The 7965-nt window shown below is 30.9% G+C and overlaps 1 protein-coding gene across 1 annotated transcript in view; it reads left to right on the top strand.

The window, feature by feature from the left end:
* Window positions 1-1050: 1050 nt before the first annotated feature.
* The window catches only part of LOC143242328 (uncharacterized), a 44617-nt gene continuing 37702 nt past the window's right edge, over window positions 1051-7965 (top strand). The window contains exon 1 of the mRNA XM_076485688.1: window positions 1051-1427. The gene's annotated coding sequence lies outside the window, so the exon portion shown is untranslated. The remainder of the gene's footprint in view (window positions 1428-7965) is intronic.

The following is a 7965-nucleotide window of genomic DNA, read 5'->3' as shown; positions in this document are numbered from 1 at the left end:
CATTCTTTTGGTAAACTATTACATATTTTACTGGTAAATCTCTACTTTTATTCTTCTGGTAAACTATTACGTATTTTACTGGTAAATCTCTACTTTTATTCTTCTGGTAAACTATTATATATTTTACTGGTAAATCTCTACTTTCATTCTTCTGTAAACTATTACGTATTTTACTGTTGAATCTCTACTTTCATTCTTCTGGTAAACTATTACGTATTTTACTGGTAAATCTCTACTTTCATTCTTCTGTAAACTATTACGTATTTTACTGTTGAATCTCTACTTTCATTCTTGTGATAAACTATTACATATTTTACTGGTAAATCTCTACTTTTATTCTTCTGGTAAACTATTACGTATTTTACTGGTAAATCTCTACTTTCATTCTTCTGATAAACTATTACATATTTTACTGTTAAATTTCTACTTTCTTGAGAATTCATAGAGTGATGTTTTGTGCGAAGGTGTTTTGATTTTCCACATGTGAAGATTCGACACTCGACTGAATGAAAAGTTGTTCTTAGGAACACTGCTCGTGATTTGTGAGACACTCATAACATGGAACAAAAGAACATTATAATTCCAATCACCTAAACCTGGTGGTATTGGTTGGTCATGCTCTCGTTTGATCATTCGGACATCTTGGTGCAGGTGAGATCCGGTAATCCACTTTCTTTCAGAGATTCCCTCGTACTTTGAGTGGTGGGCTTGTTTGTCGAGCAGCCCTACTGAACGCAGAGCTTTGCTTCGGGCTACATTGGATACCCGACGAATGTAAACAACGTGGACAAAGTAAAGAGTTTTAGACGTAATTAGCGAGAATTAAAACACAAGGAGAAGTTTAAAAAAAAAACAACAACTCACACGGTCTATGATCCCGCCCCGTGGGACAGCGCCGCCTCTAACGTTTGCCCAGCAACCAGAGATTGGTAGGACTGGTCGTCCAAAGGGACTTCCTTCCGATGTATCTTACAGAAACTTTTCTCGATAGGTAAGTTTATTTTTCATTACAGTAAGAGAAGTTTCTTTAACGCTTAGTTTTGAGTAAAACTAAAAGTTTTCACTGTTTTTATAATTCTGATACTTTTTATTGTTACGAAAAATGTGTTTTCATAAACTTTAAATGTGTAAGATAAATTGTTATTATGTGCACAAGAAGTAATACCACATTAAACAAATTAGCTTCGCAGTGCTAATATTTTCTCTTATCACACATCAGACATTAAGATTCCTTCTTCCCTATCTGTATGGAGGACGGGTCCTCAACAAACTAACGTGGACTGGGTGGTCTTTCTCAGGTGGCGCGCCTCTCAGTGGCTGATTTAGTGACTGAAGAGAAAGTGTTGGTCATCAGTGGGTCATTTGACCAATCTTGAACGTAAGAGAATTACGTGAAAACAGCTATTTGGACGAGCAGATTTGGTCAGGTAAGGACCTCTCTTGGAAGCCTTCAATTTATTTTATAGAGCTGTTAAAGTACTGTAAGGTTGCTCCTAAAAATCAACAACACCGGTTTTATGGGCACTTTAAGTTATTATGTGGCTATCTTTCCCGACCCGGTCTCTTTCTCTGATATCGCTTGCCACGTAACATTTCTGACCGTATCATTCTAAAGGACTTAATACGTCACAACCACCCCTAAAGCAGAGCCTTTGTGGTCACTGTTAACGTTAATGGTTGTCCTGGGTTACATAAGAGAGTGACTAGAAGCAGTTGCGGACATGTTCAAAACAACGGGATAATTGTAGTTTTATAGACGTTAGAAACGTCCGAAAATAAGAATTGTTTCTTTAAATGTAGGACAGCTGTAATAAAAGTACTTCTTAAGACTATTTATTATGACGTAATATTATTCTAAATATAAATTCAAAATATCAGTGAAGAGAGTCGATCACATAGCAAGAATAGAATAGAGCGTCGTGAAGTCACCAATGGCTTCAAACCTTATCTCTCCAACACCGATCTGTTGGATTGTTTGTCCCTTCAGAATGGGTGTTTTGGTTCATAGAATAGAAAACAACAACTTTTGTGTTTTCCCCATGAGCCGATAGTGCAAAATCTCTCAAAGTTAATTTGTATCGCTCTAAAACAAACTAAAATAAATCTTTACGCGTTTTGACGGCTGATAATGCTACATTGTAGTTGTCTTTATACCTGCCTATAGTCGGTTTGTGAACCGATTTCTGTGACGATAAAAATTTATGTGATATTTGATTTCAAGTGTGGTTAATTTTTAATATTATTCTGTCTTTTAGCAGCGATTTAAATAACTTTTAAATCAGTTTTTATGCCACTTAGAAAGTTGCATCTTTTTAACACAACACACTTTTAAACTCTAACAAAGGTTGAGTGTGACACGTCGATTGTTACAAGACACTTCCATTGTTAACATTACCCCTCTGTTTCCGTAGTTCGTGTACACCCTAGATAAAAATGCAACTTGCCCAGTAGTACAGTACAAATAATAGTTAAACAAGGTACGTTTAACATTTTAAATAGGGTATTCATGTTTAAGGAAGGAAAAGGCACGGACACGCAGACTTATTTTCTTTATTACGTTTATTAAAACAACACAAAACTCGATATAAATCAATTACGTTTAATAAAAGTCTGCTATGGAATAACCTCCTTAACCACATATTCCAAATCAGATGAAGTGTACATTCTGTAATGACTGTAAGCCTGTAATTTTAGGGGTAATTTTTACACCATAAACCCTCGCGAAAAACCTCGTTAAAATGTCTTTTGTACAGATAAGACCGTAAAGCGAGACCCGTGACAGACGCGCTACCTTCCCCAGCTGCCAGAGTTATCACGAAGAACTTTAAATGAAATTGAGCGAATGAAAGTATTTTATCTCTCTACGCATTTACCTCGTGCGTCTGGATCAGGTAATGTTTATAATCACTTGCATTATTGCCGGCGACATTACAAAGTTATATTTTGATAAATAAACTCGCAGCCTGCTGTCTGATTGTCACTGACAAATAGCATTCTCAATGATTCTTGCACATGGTGGAATGCAGTTACAGACACGACACTGTTAAATAATACCAGTTGTGTCCTGTTTCATGTTATAAGATACTATAGTTAAATAATACAACTTCTGTCTTGTTTCATGTTATAAGATACTATTGTTAAATAATACCAGTTGTGTCCTGTTTCATGTTATAAGATACTATAGTTAAATAATACCAGTTGTGTCCTGTTTCATGTTATAAGATACTATTGTTAAATAATACCAGTTGTGTTCTGTTTCATGTTATAAGATACTATAGTTAAATAATACCTCTTCTGTCCTGTTTCATGTTATAAGATACTATAGTTAAATAACACCAGTTGTGTTCTGTTTCATGTTATAAGATACTATAGTTAAATAATACCAGTTGTGTTCTGTTTCATGTTATAAGATACAAGAGTTAAATAATACCAGTTGTGTTCTGTTTCATGTTATAAGATACAAGAGTTAAACAATACCAGTTGTGTTCTGTTTCATGTTATAAGATACTATGGTTAAATAATACCACTTCTGTCCTGTTTCATGTTATAAGATACTATAGTTAAATAATACCAGTTGTGTTCTGTTTCATGTTATACGATACTATAGTTAAATAATACCAGTTGTGTCCTGTTTCATGTTATAAGATACTATAGTTAAATAATACCAGTTGTGTTCTGTTTCATGTTATAAGATACTATAGTTAAATAATACCACTTCTGTCTTGTTTCATGTTATAAGATACTATTGTTAAATAATACCAGTTGTGTCCTGTTTCATGTTATAAGATACTATAGTTAAATAATACCACTTCTGTCTTGTTTCATGTTATAAGATACTATTGTTAAATAACACCAGTTGTGTCCTGTTTCATGTTATAAGATACTATAGTTAAATAATACCAGTTGTGTCCTGTTTCATGTTATAAGATACTATTGTTAAATAATACCAGTTGTGTTCTGTTTCATGTTATAAGATACTATAGTTAAATAATACCTCTTCTGTCCTGTTTCATGTTATAAGATACTATAGTTAACTAACACCAGTTGTGTTCTGTTTCATGTTATAAGATACTATAGTTAAATAATACCAGTTGTGTTCTGTTTCATGTTATAAGATACAAGAGTTAAACAATACCAGTTGTGTTCTGTTTCATGTTATAAGATACTATGGTTAAATAATACCACTTCTGTCCTGTTTCATGTTATAAGATACTATAGTTAAATAATACCAGTTGTGTTCTGTTTCATGTTATACGATACTATAGTTAAATAATACCAGTTGTGTCCTGTTTCATGTTATAAGATACTATAGTTAAATAATACCAGTTGTGTTCTGTTTCATGTTGTAAGATACTATAATTAAATGATACCAGTTGTGTCCTGTTTCATGTTATACGATACTATTGTTAAATAATACCAGTTGTGTCCTGTTTCATGTTATAAGATACTATAGTTAAATAATACCAGTTGTGTCCTGTTTCATGTTATAAGATACTATAGTTAAATAATACCAGTTGTGTTCTGTTTCATGTTATACGATACTATAGTTAAATAATACCAGTTGTGTCTTGTTTCATGTTATACGATACTATAGTTAAATAATACCAGTTGTGTTCTGTTTCATGTTATACGATACTATAGTTAAATAATACCCCTTCTGTCTTGTTTCATGTTATAAGATACTATAGTTAAATAATACCAGTTTTGTCCTGTTTCATGTTATAAGATACTATAGTTAAATAATACCAGTTGTGTCCTGTTTCATGTTATAAGATACTATAGTTAAATAATACCAGTTTTGTCCTGTTTCATGTTATAAGATACTATTGTTAAATAATACCAGTTGTGTTCTGTTTCATGTTATAAGATACTATAGTTAAATAATACCACTTCTGTCCTGTTTCATGTTATAAGATACTATAGTTAAATAATACCACTTCTGTCCTGTTTCATGTTATAAGATACTATAGTTAAATAATACCAGTTGTGTTCTGTTTCATGTTATACGATACTATAGTTAAATAATACCACTTCTGTTCTGTTTCATGTTATAAGATACTATAGTTAAATAATACCAGTTTTGTCCTGTTTCATGTTATAAGATACTATTGTTAAATAATACCAGTTGTGTTCTGTTTCATGTTATAAGATACAAGAGTTAAATAATACCAGTTGTGTTCTGTTTCATGTTATAAGATACAAGAGTTAAACAATACCAGTTGTGTTCTGTTTCATGTTATAAGATACTATGGTTAAATAATACCACTTCTGTCCTGTTTCATGTTATAAGATACTATAGTTAAATAATACCAGTTGTGTTCTGTTTCATGTTATACGATACTATAGTTAAATAATACCAGTTGTGTCCTGTTTCATGTTATAAGATACTATAGTTAAATAATACCAGTTGTGTTCTGTTTCATGTTATAAGATACTATAGTTAAATAATACCACTTCTGTCTTGTTTCATGTTATAAGATACTATTGTTAAATAATACCAGTTGTGTCCTGTTTCATGTTATAAGATACTATAGTTAAATAATACCACTTCTGTCTTGTTTCATGTTATAAGATACTATTGTTAAATAATACCAGTTGTGTCCTGTTTCATGTTATAAGATACTATAGTTAAATAAAACCAGTTGTGTCCTGTTTCATGTTATAAGATACTATTGTTAAATAATACCAGTTGTGTTCTGTTTCATGATATAAGATACTATAGTTAAATAATACCTCTTCTGTCCTGTTTCATGTTATAAGATACTATAGTTAACTAACACCAGTTGTGTTCTGTTTCATGTTATAAGATACTATAGTTAAATAATACCAGTTGTGTTCTGTTTCATGTCATAAGATACAAGAGTTAAATAATACCAGTTGTGTTCTGTTTCATGTTATAAGAAACAAGAGTTAAACAATACCAGTTGTGTTCTGTTTCATGTTGTAAGATACTATAATTAAATGATACCAGTTGTGTCCTGTTTCATGTTATACGATACAATTGTTAAATAATACCAGTTGTGTCCTGTTTCATGTTATAAGATACTATTGTTAAATAATACCAGTTGTGTCCTGTTTCATGTTATAAGATACTATAGTTAAATAATACCACTTCTGTCCTGTTTCATGTTATAAGATACTATAGTTAAATAATACCAGTTGTGTTCTGTTTCATGTTATACGATACTATAGTTAAATAATACCACTTCTGTTCTGTTTCATGTTATAAGATACTATAGTTAAATAATACCAGTTTTGTCCTGTTTCATGTTATAAGATACTATTGTTAAATAATACCAGTTGTGTTCTATTTCATGTTATATGATACTATAGTTAAATAATACCACTTCTGTCCTGTTTCATGTTATAAGATACTATAGTTAAATAATACCACTTCTGTCCTGTTTCATGTTATAAGATACTATAGTTAAATAATACCACTTCTGTCCTGTTTCATGTTATAAGATACTATAGTTAAATAATACCAGTTGCGCCTTGTTTCATGTTATAAGATACTATAGTTAAATAATACCAGTTGTGCCTTGTTTCGTGTTTTTAGATACTATAGTTAAATAATACCAGTTGTGCCTTGTTTCATGTTATAAGATACTATTGTTAAATAATACCAGTTGTGTTCTGTTTCATGTTATATGATACTATAGTTAAATAATACCACTTCTGTCCTGTTTCATGTTATAAGATACTATAGTTAAATAATACCACTTCTGTCCTGTTTCATGTTATAAGATACTATAGTTAAATAACACCACTTCTGTCCTGTTTCATGTTATAAGATACTATAGTTAAATAATACCACTTCTGTCCTGTTTCATGTTATCAGATACTATAGTTAAATAATACCACTTCTGTCCTGTTTCATGTTATAAGATACTATAGTTAAATAATACCACTTCTGTCCTGTTTCATGTTATAAGATACTATAGTTAAATAATACCAGTTGTGCCTTGTTTCGTGTTATAAGATACTATAGTTAAATAATACCAGTTGCGCCTTGTTTCGTGTTATAAGATACTATAGTTAAATAATACCAGTTGTGCCTTGTTTCATGTTATAAGATACTATAGTTAAATAATACCAGTTGTGCCTTGTTTCGTGTTTTTAGATACTATAGTTAAATAATACCAGTTGTGCCTTGTTTCTTGTTATAAGATACTATTGTTAAATAATACCAGTTGTGTTCTGTTTCATGTTATATGATACTATAGTTAAATAATACCACTTCTGTCCTGTTTCATGTTATAAGATACTATAGTTAAATAATACCACTTCTGTCCTGTTTCATGTTATAAGATACTATAGTTAAATAACACCACTTCTGTCCTGTTTCATGTTATAAGATACTATAGTTAAATAATACCACTTCTGTCCTGTTTCATGTTATAAGATACTATAGTTAAATAATACCACTTCTGTCCTGTTTCATGTTATAAGATACTATAGTTAAATAATACCAGTTGTGCCTTGTTTCGTGTTATAAGATACTATAGTTAAATAATACCAGTTGTGCCTTGTTTCGTGTTATAAGATACTATAGTTAAATAATACCAGTTGTGTTCTGTTTCGTGTTATAAGATACTATAGTTAAATAATACCACTTCTGTCCTGTTTCATGTTATAAGATACTATTGTTAAATAATACCAGTTGTGTCCTGTTTCATGTTATAAGATACTATTGTTAAATAATACCAGTTGTGTCCTGTTTCATGTTATAAGATACTATAGTTAAATAATACCAGTTGTGTCCTGTTTGATGTTATACAATACTATAGTTAAATAATACCAGTTGTGTCCTGTTTCATGTTATACAATACTATAGTTAAATAATACCACTTCTGTCCTGTTTCGTGTTATAAGATACTATAGTTAAATAATACCAGTTGTGTTCTGTTTCATGTTATAAGATACTATAGTTAAATAATACCAGTTGTGTCTTGTTTAGAGCTA

Source organism: Tachypleus tridentatus, unplaced genomic scaffold, assembly GCF_004210375.1.
Source record: "Tachypleus tridentatus isolate NWPU-2018 unplaced genomic scaffold, ASM421037v1 Hic_cluster_2, whole genome shotgun sequence".
Lineage (NCBI taxonomy): Eukaryota > Metazoa > Arthropoda > Merostomata > Xiphosura > Limulidae > Tachypleus > Tachypleus tridentatus.
The sequence above is the reverse complement of the archived record's forward strand: the minus strand, read 5'-3'. Positions and strand labels throughout refer to the sequence as shown.